This window comes from Toxorhynchites rutilus, chromosome 3 (genome assembly GCF_029784135.1).
Source record: "Toxorhynchites rutilus septentrionalis strain SRP chromosome 3, ASM2978413v1, whole genome shotgun sequence".
NCBI lineage: Eukaryota > Metazoa > Arthropoda > Insecta > Diptera > Culicidae > Toxorhynchites > Toxorhynchites rutilus.
In genome coordinates, this window is record NC_073746.1 from 239,311,338 (window position 1) to 239,329,732 (window position 18,395).

An 18,395-nucleotide genomic window follows, 5' to 3' on the forward strand; every position below is an offset into this window, starting at 1 on the left:
TTCATCTTAATTAATACGGTACAATGCTTGGGTAATAGGTCTACGTTTTCCACAGGAGTGTTGCCTCGCACTTGTAATACCAAGTTTAACCTAAAAATACCATTCTTGTGGGTTATCAAATAAATGTGCCCGACTGTTTTCCGACCATGATCTTGTGTTTCGCTTCTTTTTGATCATAATATTCGCGTGACTATAATGCCACATAATTTGACTTGTCGGTAAACGTTTTCCATCAGAGATGTTTTTACAATTCTAATGACTCTAACAAACTTTTTGTTTTCGTAATTTGTTCACGGATTTACATAACATGTGCTTTCCTATCCGTACAATCCATTCTACCAAAAAAACAATTGGAACCCCGAATAGTTTCCAGGCTTTTAAGAAAGCATGAAACAATGTAAATGAGCTCATATACATGGTGGTCTTAAAGTCCTTGTATTTTTAGAACATTTTCACTGATAATATTTGAACATACAGGGTCTTTCAGAATCAACGCTCACGTAACAAATTTTAATAACTTCTACGAAAGTGATTTTTATTTTAAAAAAACGAAAATAAAGCTTATTGTTGGACATTTTCGATGTGACCACCCCTTTTTTCGACAACGCGTTTTAAACGGTGAACAAAATTCTTCATGCACAACTCTAACATTGCGACTTCGATGCTGTTAAAAATCCGAGTTATTTCTTCTTTAAGTTCCTTCAAATTTTGTGGTTTATTAACATAGCAACGGTCCTTCACGTACCCTCAGAGGAAGTAATCGACGACGAGAAATGTTGAAATTCTTACCATAAGAGGACAAAGATTCATTAAGGCTAAGGTTGCTCGAGTAATATGATTTCACGAAAAATACACGTTCTTGTAAATTATCGTGCCGAAGTGGAAAACGCATTGTTACCATCGACGGAGCGAACAAAAAATTTATAAGGAGCGTTTAATCTGAAAGACCCTGTATTACAGTTGTACAACAAAATATGCAGTTGAAATAGCTCTGGTAGTTGATCCATTTCCAGTGGTTCTTTTCATGACTTATTGAAATTTGTTTTGGAATTGAATGTTTAAATCATTGGAGATGGGATTGAAATGAGATAGTATAATTTGTTGAAGGCGAAACCAGTGAGAATATTCGTATCTCACTTAACTTCTAAATAAATAAACATGTCATGTCGCAAAAACACAATGTGACTTGCTTGTGAACACTCTCCAGAACTTCATCATTCTTATCCACTGCTACAAAATTGACGTTTTTTGAGGTTTGTTTTGAATTTAATTTTATATTTATACCTGTTTTATTCAAAAAAAAAAAAAAAAAAAAAAAAATCAACAAACTTCGCTGTGCCTAAGCAAATGATACACACTGCTTTAATAAACAGGAAGGTGATGAAGATTGTTTTCTGACGAACATCTTACTTATCAACCATTCAATACCAATACGAACATAACAAAACGATCAAGATCTAACCATTGCAGTTGAATGGATGCAAAAATGAATACTTAAAAATGGCCGATATTCTGCTTTTTAGAAAGATTCATAGTGCTGTGTGGTATATAACATATTTGGATGACTAAACTTGTCACGCAACTTTTCTCAATACTGTTTTGTTTGGAATTCATTTCGATAATCGGCATAAAATATTTTTTATCTAAATTGATTGGAAAAGAATTTTTCACGCAGAATTTCCAGATATTTAAAAAAAATACTTTTCAGTATTAGTTATGGCTTGGTGTTATAATATTTTTCGGTTTTCGTCTATTCGAACATGGCATCAAGAGAGCAGCGATAATGGCAGGAGTTTCAGAATGCAAGGGTGAAGCACTGGTTTGAGAAAATCCAAGATATAAGTTGTATCGAACCGTAATGCGAAGCGAAATCTGGGGACAAAGAAATGTTCAAGGGATTGCATTTATTGACAGAATACGATTGAGTCGTTATAGATAATGCATGGTACTGCAAATCCGTCTTCGGACAAATTCCCGGACAATAATTTTACACCTCATTGGATCGGCAGAATACCGCGGAAGATTGCAAAATAAAAAAGGTCGAAATTCTCGAAAAAGTTCTTTATTTGGCAAGTAATCTAATCAGTTGCGGATTATGCTTTTTAGAAATATAATATCAGAGTTTGGAATTTGAATCTAGGATTGTAGTTCATAAATTCGATCCAGATCTGCATCTAGATGTTGATTTGCATTCAAGATCAGGATGTGGATGTGGATCCGGATATGAATATTGATCTGGATCTGGGTTTGAATCAGACTTCGGAGTTAGCTCTGAATCTGTGCCTTGGATTTAGAGCTGAATTTGGTTTTGGCTGTAAGCAGGGTGCCAACTGTAATTTTAAAAAATCATGGAAAATGAAAATGAAAGTCAGGATAAATCAGGATAGCTCATATTGGGTTGTTAGTTAATGACGATTTTTGGAAAAACAAAAACATCATTTTAAATCAAAGCATTATAATTTAATTTTATATCCACAGCTCTGTTTCACAATCTTTCACTATCTTTCACACAGCTTAAATATTCTGTCCTCCCAGAACATGTTTGCTTCCTCGTCGAAAACTGCTGCGAGCCATACATGTGAGAAACAGGTTGCTTGGTAGTAGCTCATAAGACAGAATCCATCCCAAATCTCACCAGAAACAGAGTATATCTTCCTTCTGGCGAAGACCGGATATGTAAAAGAATTAATAAGCATGGTATAAATCCATAGCATTAACGGAAATGCTAGTGTTTCACCTGACTTTTTGATCGTTTATATTTTTTCCGAAAAACCTACAGCATCACTACAGTGCAGAGTTGCAGAGATATCAATATTCAAATTTTCATTGAATTCAAATGAATGAATCTTTACTCGACATTTTTTTTGAGAATTTTTACTTCTGAAATGTTACTTCATTTGTTCAAACATTGCCTGTATTGGGTGTGCAAGTTGATTCTTTTCGTTCCCACAAGATGGCTCAGAGTGTTATAAATAGTCGACGGTGACAGCTGAAAATGTTGAGTTCCATTGCAAATAAGCGCCATTTTGGGGATGTTTTACTTTTTTGTTTCCATTGAAAGAAGTGCATCGAATGCTTGTGGAAGTTTATGATGACTCTGGACCATTGGATAGATTTTCTAGGGAATGGTTTGAACGTTTTGAAAGTGATGATTTTAATGTTAAATGCTTAATAATGTTTAAAGACAAAAAGCGTCCGGGTCAATCGAAAAAGTTTGAAGACTAAGAATTAGGGACATTACTCGATCAAGATTCGTGTCAAACGTAAACAGATCTTGCAGAATCATTGGGAGTAACTCAACAAGCTATTTATTTTTTCGTGACAAGGCTCAGCCTCATGTTGCTGTTCGAGCTAAAAATTATTTGGAAAAAAGCGGAAGGGAAATTCGTGGCTTTAAAAGGTGAACGCTTCTTTCGCGACGGAATCCGTTAATTGCCATGAATATGGGGAAAAGTAGTGGTTGACAATGGCCGATACTTAATGTATTTACCCCTTTTATTATTCAAATAAATGTGTTTTCCATGCAAGAAATGCAAGAAAAAGGAATAAATTATGTTGAATTAAGTAACACCCAATATACGAACTATTCCATCAAACAGATTACGATTGTTGTCAAAACTGCTGATAATAAATAATATCAGTTCAACAAAATTTGGAAGATCAATTCAATAGACAGAGACGGAAAAAAATCCTGAAATTATTAAATTTTGATATTTTACAAATTCATAATAGAATGTTGTAGAACAGGGTTTCTCAAAGTGGTCGATTTTGACCCCTTGGGGTCGATATTGGTTTCTCAGGGGTCGACAAGATACAGTATAAGTTGTGTTACATGAATCAACTTGTTATAAGAAAGACTAATATTTTAGTAGAAATATTAATATTGTAATTTTTATTAATAATTATTAATTACTGTTGTTATTTACTGAATTTTATGCCTATGAGTATTGTGTAGTAATAAGATAAATATAAAATTGGAAAAAGGGATATATAGGGGTCGATGATATCACTTCAATCTGGAAAAAGGTTCTCTTGCCCAAAATAGTCTGAGAATTCCTGTTATAGAAGATCCCTTCTGACCGCATTTCTCCTTTTCTTCGATGCTCAGAGTTTCGTAGTAATGTTTAATCACACGACTCACCGTTGACTGCACGATTCCTAGTTGTTTTTCGATGTCCCGATGAGAGAGTTAAGGATTTTCCAGGTGCTCACGCAAAAACAATTCGCGACATTGCTTTTCGGGTGACGCCATTTTCCCAGTTTTCGAAAAACTGACAGCGATAAAAATGCAATGTAAACAATACACTTTAAACTACTTCTACCCTAATTTTCAAGAGAAAATGCCCAATGAGTATCTTTCAACAGCGCTCTTTCCGTGATGCCATAGTTTCTGGTTGACTAACTGTAGTAACTGATATGACAACAAAGAAGAAGAATATAGGTAGTACTTTATTATCGTAAAAATAGATGACGTTTGAGTCCAAGTTTTGTTGAAATAGTATATTTTTTCATTTATTTATTATTTTTTTTCAATTTATTTATCATTCATTTATTTATTTATTCAGTTTATCCACAACCATTTTGTTTGCTCATAGATTATTTCTTCATATATGTGCGATATGCAAATGTTAGGTTTATGGTCAAAGTAAAACATGCTACTCTCAACGTTCAATTGTACAGTCAAGATAAAAACCGAAATCAGTGGATTTTAAATGATGTTTCATTGTTGGAGAAGTCATTTTGTCTCTCATCTCATTCGAAAAAAGAACGGCTTTAATTATATTGGAATAGGGTCGAGAGCTTCAATTATTTTAGGAAGAAGGAAAAAGGCGAGAAAAGAACAATAATTGAAATGGAATGTAACATAAAGTATGGGAACACTGTAAAGATGCTAGCATTCAACCCGGAATCATTCCCCATGCGACTGATTAATTTCATCATTTCCGTGAAGGAATTATGATTTTTCACGGTTTACGTTTAAAATTATATATTGTAAGATAAATTCTTCACAAGATCTATCATAAAGCGTCTGGAAACGTGGTCCACCATGTCCGGAAATTAACGAGGAGCTTAAGGAAACGGTCAACCGCTAAGGTTAGGCGTCAGAGCCTGATGTGGCAAAAAAGGTAGGTACACCTGTATCCTACGTTGTGCGTAACAAAAAGAGATTTGTTCTGAGGACATACAAGAAGCAACGTATTCCAAAAAGTAACCCGAAGCAAGGAGAACCTGTCAAACCAAGAGCCAAATACTTGTACTACGATATGTTTTGCAAAACGATGCCTGTTGCGTGAAGGATGATGATACCTTTGTAAAACTGGACTACATAACTTATCGAGGACCGCATTTCTACATGGTATGTAGGAAAAACGTTAATTTTCACCTAAAAATTTGGAAAAAAAGTGGCATTCAATATGCGAGTGCGATAATTTTTCCAGCCTGATACTACGGACACTCAAACCCAAGTCTCGGCAAAGTCATGTCAACTGACGATAGTCATTCTTATTCAATTCGAAATGAGTTTTGTCTTCTTCCAGCAGTTTCTCCGTCAACATGACTCAATAGTCAGTCGGGCGTTTTGTCGCTATTTCCCTCTACGACTTGACTATCTCATTTCATTCTACTCCGTTCTCTCTCATGTATCCCATATGTATGCATTGATGTTTGAGTTCAACGTGGTTTGACATGTACTACAGGCGAGCTAGATTTTTTGTATCGTACACGAAAATTACGCACACGTATAGAATAGCGTGCAATGTTGTGTTCAGAACCACCGACAAATTTGTGAATTTTGTTGATATAAACCCGTTTTTCTGCATGTTTTTTTTCACAAAATTGACACAAAGTGAACTAAAATTTTGTTTAGAATTCACTAATTTTTACTAATTTACTAATTACTGTTTACTAATGCTAATGCGAGGACCTTTATAGCATACCTGATAACTGTCTAAGTTCGTTGGTTTGAGTTCACGGTGGGTAAACGATGAAGCCGTCCATTAATGGTGTAACAACTTTTTGACGTAGAACTACGTCTTACATTAAGGGTGCCAAATCAGAAAACAGAACACGTTTTTATGAAATAAAGTTAACGTTAATAACTATTTTTGCTTTGAACGGATTTTCACGATTTACATACCAATCGAATCGGAAATTCTCTAAAATTTGTTTGGTATACAGACATATACATTAATGTATATGGTTTAAATTGACGAAAATTGGAAGCAATCTCATTTCCCCAAACATTTGTTCTGCCCATTTGTGTGATTTCCCAAACAGAGCTGTGAATAACGAGCAACGAAGGAGAAATCGTAAGATTTAAAGTCTCCGTGTAGTGATCCCCGATTTTTGAAAATAATCGTTCATCAGCTAATCGAATAGTTTTCAGCAGTTTGTTATTCGATACGATTAATCGGCCCAAATAATCGATAAATCGATTAATCGCACCACTGAGAGAAATAATTAGTTAGATTATTAATTCTCATTTGCTAGAAAGCCATATGGAATCAAAAAAGTGTTTATTCCGCCTGAAAATCAATTATTATCTTTTACTCACCCCTAAAGTCGTAAACGAAGCTCAATTCACGTTTACGGCATTGAGCTTTGTTTACAAACTTAGGGGAGCGTCAAAGATAATGATTTGTTTTCAGGATAAAACTGCAGCGGCCGTACGTTTTTTTCTCTCTGAGTTTGGATCGATTATTCGACGTAAATTATTCGTTCGCTTCGATTATTGGTTGTGCAGTATTCGTTCGATTAATAATCGATTTCTGTAGGAAGTATTCGAATTAATCGAACGATTATCGGGGATCACTATCTCCGTTAACAAAGTAAAAGAAGAAGAACGAATGGGAATATTTGCCTACAGTGCCTATAAACAGTCGATCTCGCTGAGGCAAGCTTAGAGGCGAATGAACTGCAAAGTTTGAAGCCTCTTAAAAACAAAGAATTGAATTGAGGCAAACGTTCATTCTTCGTAAAGACACCGACTGGACAACACCGTTGCTGGGCGAGCTGGATGGCGAGGGGTCGAGTGTCTTTCTTAAAGCAATTGGGGTGGACGCGACCAAGTTACTCATTGCAATCATTGCATCAAACTGATGCCATTACATTAATGTTTTGAGCTACACAATTGTGTGGCGAATCATCAAGTTAGGCTATCGTAGGCTCACCTAGAAAATAATTGTTCTGGAATTATGCCTCTGATTTGGTTTCGCATGGCGGTAGCAAAACTCTTTCCACCAAGGCTAACAGCTAAGCTGAAACAGCTAACAGCTAATCTAGACAGGCAATATTAATAGAAAAGGCTGTTGAGAAGAGCGCAAAACGGAGATAAGTGTGTGTATATTTAGATGCTTCAAGCCATCGATATATGGATATTTGTGTGCGTACGTGCGTGCTTCATAACCCGTAAGTAAAAATAGTACATCTTCGCTACGCTGAAACCCCATTTGTATCTGCTCCCGTGTGCATTGGTGGTGCAAATTATGCAGCCGTAATGATAAATTTAAACAAGGTGGAAAAATAGTGGGAGGGAAATATTTGCGCTAGGGTATTAGTAATGAATTTCTGCTGAGGCAAATATTCAGCAATGTAGTTGTTGAGATTAACAGAAAGAGATTATTTCGTTTATTTAATCACCATGAAAGTAAATGTCGTTCTGGAATTTTGTATGTGATTTAGTTTCGTTCGCCAGTATCAAAACTTTCTCCATTAAGGATGACAGCTGCGCTTATCTTGAGCATGAGAAAGTAATGCAACTTTTTTCGAGACCAGCCAATATTAACAGAAGCGTTTTTTCGAGAATAGCGCAAAATAATGAGAAGTGTTTATATTTCTAGTAGCCTTGAGCCACCAATGTATGGCTCTGTATGCATACTATAACAAACGCTTGTTTGGCGCTTGATTTACGTTGTACGAACGATTCCTAGAGGTGCGATTCCACTGAGGCAATACTAAATAACAGGTAGCATGATATTTGATACTTGCGAATACTGTTCTTGTTGTTGTTTCCATACGGTGCCAAAGATATATATAGATGTAGTTATATGATGTGGAATAATGGTACTGGTGCAACAAGTATATAATCGACTGCAGCCGAGTCTATGTCAATTGCAAAAAAGGCCACCGGAATAGCGTTCGAGGTAGATTTTCAAAGCAATGACATGAAACAAATTGTGACATACGATAGGATTAGGGTATTGTTTTGCGAGGGCGATAATGAATCATCAATGAATTATCAACAACTGATTCTACAATTTAAAATACCATTTCAGGGCGATCAAACCGTTCTACTAAACAGTTATTTCTAAAATTCACAGCATTATAAAATAATATCCGAAGTTATAAACAAGTGACTTGAATAAAATAACAGCGTAGTTCTACGTCAACAATGCGGTCGTGTCTTGGACACAACCTCTTATATTTTTTGCATCAGAAATCAAGTTTTCGTTTCACTTTATATGGACGTAAAAATAAGATTGTGTACGCGGGTAAAAAGATTCGTGTCAGGGAGGAGTAAAAGCGTGGATTGAAGTCAGTTGAATGAAGAGGTATATTTGTATTCATTAGTCACGTCAATTAGAATAATCATTGACTAGAAAAATTCATGAGTCATCCTCGCTCTCAACGCGCGTCAATTCATTTTCTAGTCAAGTGAAATCATGTTGACGGCGAATGCTGAAGGAGTGCTAGTCGAAGCAAAGCGACCGAGAGGACAGTCAATATTCATTTTTCATCTTCGAAAATTTCGGGCCCTGCTCAAACCTACATTACGGAAAGCTTGCAACAGAGATTGCTGCCCATAGATTAGTCATGTTTTGGATCGATTTGGCCTCCTGCTATTACGCGAAAGCTACCATGATGTGGTTTGAAAACAATGATATTATTGTTGTACCCAAGTTGCCCGGAAATACAATTTTTTGAAATTTTTGTGTATTAGTGGAGCTTAACGACTGGATTAAAGTGGCTACTTCCGTTGGAAAATCGTCTGTGCAAAATCTTAGGAGGAAAATGGGACGGATTTGCAAAGTTGCAGTGTTTTGTCCAAATTGCTGTTCACAAGCCAGAGAGCGCGGAAATTTAATGAAAAACCAACTAGCCCATCTGGCTTATTAATAACGCTGGTCGGCCAGCATCACGTCCCGCAGCTGTCCCTCTGAAGCCATTTCGAAGCGCCAAAAATAATTTTCAGCTTCGGGAATATTTCATCAAGAACGGCGGCAAACCGCTGAGTTTTAACTTGATGTTTTCCAAGATCAATCGTGATTCTTCGTCTGCATCTATTCTCAAAAATACACATAAAATCACTTATAATTTACCTTTTAATACCAAAAAAGTTAGATAGGTTAGTTTGTATAACAGTAAATTATTGTTTGTTTTTCCCGTACATTTATTGAGACTCTTGTGTCATGCTTTATTATTATTAAGCGGCCCATAGACGTTTAATATAATTGATCAATAATATTGAATATTTAGTGGTGGAACGGATAGTACTTTGGCCGAATACCGTATACCGTATATCGGCAAGCTTCGAGGCCGGATGGCCGGATATTCGGCTCTTTATATATGAATATGAAACTTGGAGAAACTGCAAGTGTGCATGAAGCAAATAGAGAATTATTCATTTTTCATATAGAATGGATATCCCATAATATCCTTAAGAGTATCACGTTTTCTGCAAGGAATATTGAACACATTTTTTCTGTTAAGGATTTGATGATAAGGAACGATGAAATGTTTGTGGATATATTGAGATAATCTTAATACTAGTCGAGTAAGAGTAAGTACTACGAATTCAAATAAGCAAGGAACATCAATCAATTATTTTCATTTAAGATAAAAAAAGTTGGGACTGTCATCAGGGATGATAATCTGAGAGAAACACAGAGTACACTTACTTCACCACAAATCAAATTGAAAGAAGCAAAAGAGACGAAACACGTTTTGGAACAGTTTCAATGATGTGGCAACCTCCAATTGGTAAGTTTTGCTAGAGCTCCTCGCAGCAGTTTGCACAGTAAATGACTGTTTTTTGAAACTAACTTAGCGTAATCGGTCGGATTAAAAAAGAATAATAAAAGTTAACTGCATTTTAACAAATGAATTTATAATGTGTGATTTTTAGATGAAGTTTTACAGTTTTTTCATACCATTTAGCTACAATCAAAAATTTCGAGTTATGATTTCTTGAGAAATACGTATGTTATAGATACACTCTTCGGAAAATAACTTTTGTGTCATGATGGTTGATTGCCCGGCGGAAAAATATTACCTCCTGCACCGATCACATGTTGGAAGTTTTATTGAAATGGGAATGGTTCAAGTTGAGTCGTTTAATCTGTCGGCAGAGTTTGCTCACTTTTGCTCTTCGTCTCTCTTGGAGACTTTGTCTATGAAAAAACTCCTCAAAATGACGAAGTTTCAATAGTGATTAAGTCAATTTATGAATGTTTGACATCTGATGATTCATCACATCGACGCTTGAATTCAAAATCGCAAACAATAATGAATCCCTGAACTCGTAAATTTGTACTATTTCTTCACGGTCAATGGAAATAGCTTTAGCTATTACCTTTTTTTGAATAGGGCTTTTGACCAAAATTATGAGCGTCATGGACTTGGTTCAGAAACGCATACATTTGGTGCCAAGCGAATTGGGGTATCTCTAATTTTCCGATTTGATCAAAAACTATTTCAGAAAATGTTGTTTGTATCTTTGTCTCTCTTTATCTGCCACCCTGGATTTTGAAAAGGATTAGGATTCTAGACCAGAATTTCTCCCTAACAATTGTTGAGAACATCAGTTGAATTAACATATAGATAATAGATTAAATAGTGCTGAATGCATATACAATATCGGGAAGGTAACTTTGAATTTGCTGGTGTGAAAATTGTTAATAGCTGGTAATTACTCGCTTTCGAGCTATGCATTTGTACTAAAGGTCATGCGAAGAGGAAATCTACATGATATACTCGTACGATCCTCGAATGAAATCAATCAGCTTATCTCATTCGTTACGGTTGTAAGGACCTCACGATGGCGTATATATGTTTTTAGGAAAAATGTTTTTTTTTACTTTTCAAATAAGAATGATCGTATAATGCAATTTGGAAGAGAATTGAAAGATGAGATAAAAAAACTTTTATAAGGAGTTCTAACAAACTAATTTTAGAATGTATTCTGTTCTCACGATAATAATCGCACAACTACAAACTTTAGCCACAGGAAGCAAGACTTTTTTCTCCAGTGAACTATCGTCCGTAGATAGCAATTATCACCTAAACAAACTATTCCATTCATCTCAATCGTTCAGCCTGCCCTACAGCTGGCGGTCGAAATTCCTCAACCTCAACGTTTTTATCCCACGAGACCACAAACCACAAACCATCTCCAGATTCGACCGCTTCATCGAGAACAACTTGCGTCGTTCGCTAACTACTGGCCCCAGGGCAAGCCTAAGCAATCGACCAACAAATTCTAGCGAAAATTATGCAACCAAATTGTATAGATTCGGTAGCGACATGACCTATCGTTTAGCTCAAGTCTGGCACCCAAACTGACATAGTAATGCGATAAGTGACAATTAAATTCTCAATGAAATAATACTAAATTCCATCGGTGCGCAGCTTACCTCCTCTTTACGAGAGCAGCTGTGGATCGAGGACTTACTTTAGAGAAGGTGCAAATATGTTTGATTGCCCAGCCGTGTGAATCACGGCTTGGGCTCGATTCGACACCCGAATGAACCCCCGGTTGTAGTCCTTTGAGTGACAGTGGCTTTACAGTGAACTGATGGTGAGTGCACAAAAACAGCAAACAGTGTATTGCCCTCGGGGGGCCCAATCGGACGAGATGCAAATGTGATTAGCACGTTAAATCCCGATCGATGCCGAGCAGTGGCTTTTATGTATGAACGTTGTGTGCGATGTGTGCAATTCGATTGATTGACGGTTTACATAATCGATGCTGGGGTTCACATCGTGTGTGTTGCCCAAGATGATTCCACCAGTTCAAGTGATTTGGGATTAGCGCGAAGGTTTGACGGGTTTTGTTACGCACTTACGGACAAGGACATGGGGATTGACGTCGAACGGATAATTGCATTGATTTTGTTGAGAATACAAATAACCTAAGCTGCATTTTTTTGTCTTTGGAAACATCTCGAGGATATTTCGTGTTTTTGAGCTGAACGTTGTGGACGTGAAGTATTAAAGAGGTTGGTGACCCTAATTTGATTTGTTCCATTCCAACACCCTCTCGCGGAAATATTCGTTTCAAATGCTCCAGCATTACAATTATGCAGCTGCATGCATGCATACATGCATAAACAGACTGGTACTTCCACAATTCCGCCTCTCGAAACCTACACCAGCCAATTAGAGTCATGCTTATGTTTTGCATAACGCTGGCCCATGTTGAACCATTATTGGTCGTCTAGACCGTTCAGCCAGCGCGAACTGCAACCGCTGCACCGCTACTGCACGACCGGCAGCTCATTATAAATTTACCGCGATCTCGTGGCTTCCGCTGGTGTGAAAATGAGAGCTACCGGTTGACGGGTGGCTCAACCTGCAGTCAGTCGACCCAGCCGTGACAGACAACGGCCAGACGGTTTGCCAGCGACCCTCCGGAGCGAAAGTGAACCCGTGTGTATGATAATCGATTCGCACAGATTCCGCGATATCGATCAGACCCCAGAGAACTTGCGCAACGCATATGTTGCGAAAAGTAAACTAGTCATGAGCCCTGGCTTCCCCGTTTGTTTCAATTGGAGTTTCAACCGATTGTGGTGTCAACGATTGGGTGCTGATAGCGCAACCTTAAAGAGTTTTTTTAAAGAGAAAATCATGTTTGATCACACCAAAACCCAAAGTACACACTGTGATGTTTGCGGGTCTGATGAATAATGAATTGAATGATGGAATTGCACCACGGAGCCACCAGTGTCAAGAGGCCACTATATCATGAGACCAACCGTGCGCTCAATTGATCTCACAGCAGGCAGTTAAATATTTGATCGTCTTACTAAACGCTTCTCTCGTCACGACGGGTTATCACAACCTGTTGGCGTTGACCAGCGAGGTACCACCACCGATTCGGTCGATTAGATCATTTCGCAAACAGAAGCGGATTAGTGACCGTTTAGCTGGACGATGATGGGTGTTTCGCTGGTTTCAAGGGCTTTCTCGGCCCGAGCTTGCCGCAACGAGTACGAGCCATTAGTACTGCGAAAATCAATCAGGCCAATAGTCAACAGTGAGGCAAGTGACAGATGAACAAGGCCCCCGTATCGCTTACGTCGTGCTGTTTGTTGACGACATGTGTAAATATGTGCTGGCCATTGTTGAATAATTCCTGAAATGTTGACAGGAAGTGTTGATCAGTTTGGTCAACGTTATTATGTTCACTATAGTGATTCAACCAAATAGCGACTTCCATTTGTTGCGGGGGAACAAACATCCAAAATGGAATCAGCATACTATTAGTATTCAGTGTTCAGAATCGATCGTTTGTTTAAGGAGTGATCGAATGTAAATATTTCTTTCATCAGTTACACTTTTTTTTTGTAAATGTTAAATATCAGTTCTGTTTGATTTTGGTCCAATCTTATTTGTAAGAATCATTTTCAATGAAACAACTAATTGTTTTCACATAATAATTCTATTTATGAAGAAAAACGCGTGAATGAGGATCGTGTAAACACCGGTGCATGTGATGCGATTGTAGTTTATACAATTATTTTTATTGTATGCAAATTAAGGTGCACCGGGGCAAGTTGAAACGATTTTTTCGATGTTCAACTTGAAACTTATCCTAAAAAATCATTAAATCATCATGAAATCTATTAGCAGCATATACAAGGTATGACAGGTGGCTTTCCATCAACAATAGAGATTCACACAGAATGTTCCTAAAAATATCAATTATGAAAATGTTTAGTTTTCATATGCATTGGTTTTCACTTGTCCCGTAGAGCAGGGTAAGTTGGAACGCGGAACTATCATGAGTTTAATGTGCGGTTTTGCTTCTCGAACTATCTTTAACTGATTTATGAAACACTGAATTGAAGGAATCCAAATAAGGTACACCGAGGCAAGTTGATATACGGGGTAAGTTAAAACGGAAGCCAAAAAATGAATCATGGATTGACATGATAAAAATATATGTAGTAAACATTATCTTTCAACCCACATTATGGCAGCAATCACCAGAATATTGAAATGCCTTAACGTAATCAATAATTTATTACGGTATTTATTTTATGACCTCACATAAAAAAACCATTGAATAAATTAAATTGAGAAGTAAACGGACTGGTTGTCTTGCAGAAATAGATTACAACTCAAGCCGTTATATGAACCTATTCATTCCATGGCTTATCGATAGAATTTCCCTCCCGGGAAGACTATAAACCGATTGGAAAATAAACTCAATACCTATGTCAGTATTAGCCATGAATTTATAACGGGATTCCCGCTTCATCAGTGTAGTATTCGATCAGCAATTGAAACACTTGATAACTTTTATAAAACCGAGTTGTATTTTCTCGACACTTTCCATCCAAGTGTGTTCACTTCTCTCCCTCTCTGTCAATCTGCTTTCTTTCTACTTCTGCCCTATCAGCATTCTATCTAGTCATACAATTCCACGAGGGGCCCGATACTACAATCCCCCTTTTATTTTTATTTTTTTCTATTTTCAATGCGGTACGTAATCTTGAAATTTTGTTGGTTGTTTCCTGCTTCTCTTCAAATTATCCTCCCCGTCGACAGGCATACTGACATTTTCGGTTTGTTCAATCTCTGGACGTGAATCACAAGTTTCAGAATTCGCCGGCTGGACTTCTTCAGGTAGATGTTTATCTTGCAGCTTCTTCAAGCGCGCTATACTCCTTACCGCTTTCCTTTGATCGAATAGTAACGTCTGCACCGCTTCATCTGATTACTATAAATTCCTCTGGTAAAAAGTCCATGCTCACCTTGTTATCTTTCCAGAATCTCTTTGCAAGTACCAGGTCTCCAACCACGATATCGTTCTGACGAGCACGTCGTAAACTCTCCCTTTCTCTTTCCTCAGCTGATCACAGTCAGTTGCCTCCTCATCAAAATGAACTTCACGAGGAACCTGTGGAAGTTTGCTACGAACCCTTCTTCCGAACATCAACTCAGAGGGCGAACGGCCAGTAGTACGATGCGGAGTTGCATGATACGATAAGATATATTGATCAAGAATTTTTCTCCAATCTTGTCCTAATTCTTGTGCGATTTTTATTCTCTTCAATATAGAACGATTTTGCTTTTCAACCTCTCCGTTTTGCTGTGGCCAGTACGGAATTGTATTAACCAGACGAATAGCCATATCATCACAATTTTTTTTGAATTCTTCACGAGCTACGTTCAACTGCGGACCATTATCTGTTCGCAAAGTCATTGGTACGCCAAACCGACGGAAAACTCTTGATAATTGCATAATAGTTTCTTTAGCAGTAATTTGTACCATTTCACAAACCTCAATAAAGCGGCTGTAATAATCCACTATGACAAGAAGCGTCTGACCTTCTGGTAACGGACCCAAAAAATCAACAGCAATCTCTTCCCAAGGTCCATAAGGCAGCTCCTTGCGAATCATGGGCAGTGGTGGTTCCGGAGCAGCTACTAATGTACATGGACGACACTTTTTAACAAAATCTTCCACAGCTGAATCCATCTTAGGCCACCATACAGCGCTGCGAAGATGAGACTTCATCATGCTCATCCCAACATGACCTTCATGGGCAGTACCTTGTTGCGCAAGGCTGCCGGAATCACAATCCTATCCGTTCTCAGAAGAACATCACCATATCTACATAGTTCGCTGGCAACAACCCGAAAAGATACTGGTAGCTCGTCAACATGATCGTTTTATAAACACTCAGTTATCTTCCGTATTTCCGAATCTTGCTGTGAAGTTGTAACATTTTCGTCCCAATTTAACGCAGTCGTCGCTGCTGCTGCTAACGCTACTTGCTTGATAATAACTCCTCTGAAGGATCGAATGGTACAGCACTGAGCGTACCTAGACGTTACAAATCATCTGGTACATTCTTTTCGCCCGGAATGTAGATCACTTTGAAGTCAAAAGCTTGTAGTCGTAAGACCCATCTCTCTATTCTGGTACAGGGTCTGGAACGTACGGTGAATAAATATTCCAAAGCCTTGCAGTCGATTAATATATCAAATTCACTTCCATACGAATAAACGTAGAATCGCTAAACGCTCCATACAATCGCCAGAGCCTCCTTTTCAGTCTGACAGTATTTCTTTTCGGTGTCCGTTAACGATTTGGATGTACAGCTTACGATTCTGCTGCTCCCTGAAGCATCTGTTTGCAGCAGTAATGCACCGAGTCCAATCGGACTGGCGTCTGCCATTATAGATGTTCGGCCCTCTTTATTGAAAAATTTGAAAATATTTTCATTGTGATGGGGGAGATGCAGAAACGAGTGATTGGCTGGTGGCCGATCAGCGAAAGATGCCGACTGAGGATGCCAGGCCACTTCTTCAATATCAGCATTATTAACGTCCACAGCCCTCATCTAGCTAGCACCGATGACGACAAGGAAGACTTCTACACGCAGCTAGAGCGTGAATACGATCGCTGCCCAAAACATGACATGAAAATCGTCATCGATGATTTAAACGCTCAGGTCGGCCGAGAGGAGGAGTTCCGACCGTTAATTGGTAGGTTAAGCGTTCATCAGAGAACCAACGAAAATAGCCTAAAACTTATCGACTTCACTGCCTCCAAAAATATGGCCATACGTAGCACCTTCTTCCTGCACAGCCTCCAATACCGTTACACTTGGAGATACCACAGCAAATAGAAATACAAATTGACCACGTTTTGATCGACGGTCGGCACTTCTCGGATATCATCGACGACAGAACCTATCGTGATGCTAACATCGATTCAAACCACTACCTGGTGACGGTCAAACTGCGTTCTAAACTGTCAGCCGTCAATAATATAAGACACCAGCCCTCACCACGATACCACCTACGACGGGAGCCGAACGTTACTCGCAGCGTCTTGAAGCTGCGTTACCGGGGGTAGTCAAACTGGATGCAGCTCCTCTTGATGAATGCTGAAACACCTTAAAAGCAGCAATTAGCAGCACAGCAGAGACCGTTATCGGGTATGAACAACGAGGACAACGGAACGAATGGTTTGACGACGAGTGCCGAGCGCTTCTGAACGAGTAGAAGCAGCACGCGCAGCCATGCTGCAACAACGACTCGACAAAACGTGGAACGATACAGACTAAAGCGAAGGCAGCAAACACATCTCATTCGGGAAAAAGCGCCGCCTGAAAGAGAGAGTGTGAAGAGATGGAGCTGCTTTATCGTTCTCGAGAATCGCGGAAGTTCTTCAAGAAACTAAACGCCTCGCACAAAGGCTTTGTGCCGCGGGTCGAAATGTGCAAGAAAAAGGAAGGATGCATCTTGACGAACGAACGCGAGGTGAACACCTGAACAACGCTCAGACAGGAGACCAAGACAGAGGAGGACTACACCGGTGCAGTGAACAGCGACGACCTACCACCCTCGACGAAGGGTGAAGTTAAGGAGGCCATCAATCAGCTAAAGAATCACAAAGCAGCTTGTAAGGATGGCCTCCTAGCGGAGCTCTTCAAGGGAGGCCCGGGAAAACTTGTAGAGTGTATGTACCGGTTGATAGTCAGGCTCTGGGACACAGAACAGCTACCGGAGGAGTGGAAGGACGGGGTAACCTGCCACATACATAAAAAAGGTGAAATTGCTGGATTGTGGTAACTATCGTGCCATTACAATCCTGAATGGTGCCTATAAAATTCTGTCTCAGATCCTCTTCCGCCGTCTATCGCTAATAGTAAAGGGTGTGTCACATCAAATTGCATCACGGAAAAAACGCTGTAGAAATTCGCCCAGTAGACCGATCCTTTTGAAAATTTTAGACAGTAAAATAAAAACTATTAAACAACTTTTGGCATTTTCTTTTTATTCCAAATATATTTTTTATATATTTTATTAAAAGTTCTGATCTATTCGGATACGCAGAAATCATTATTTGTTTTAAATTTGTTTAAATTATGTTGAAGTAGTTGTTTTCAAAAAGCAGAATAATTGTTCGCATAAGTGTCTTATGTCATCTGAATAATCTCATGTATAAAAATGTTTGTTTGTTAAAAGTGAAAAGTACTGATCTTTTCGGATACACATCACTGGCATTAATTACACATTTATTGCATCAATGGCAAAAGTGTGTCATATTCAACGGATAATAAAAATAAAATTACGTATTGATTATACTTCATTTGACTTACTTTTGGAGACTGTTTCGAAAGATTTCTCACGAAGACGAATTATAAAATATAACT

At 38.3% G+C, this 18,395-nt stretch overlaps 1 protein-coding gene across 1 annotated transcript in view; it reads right to left on the reverse strand.

The window, feature by feature from the left end:
• Nucleotides 1-18,395, reverse strand: part of LOC129778018 (uncharacterized) — a 195,121-nt gene that overhangs the window by 9,882 nt on the left and 166,844 nt on the right. The window lies entirely within an intron of this gene.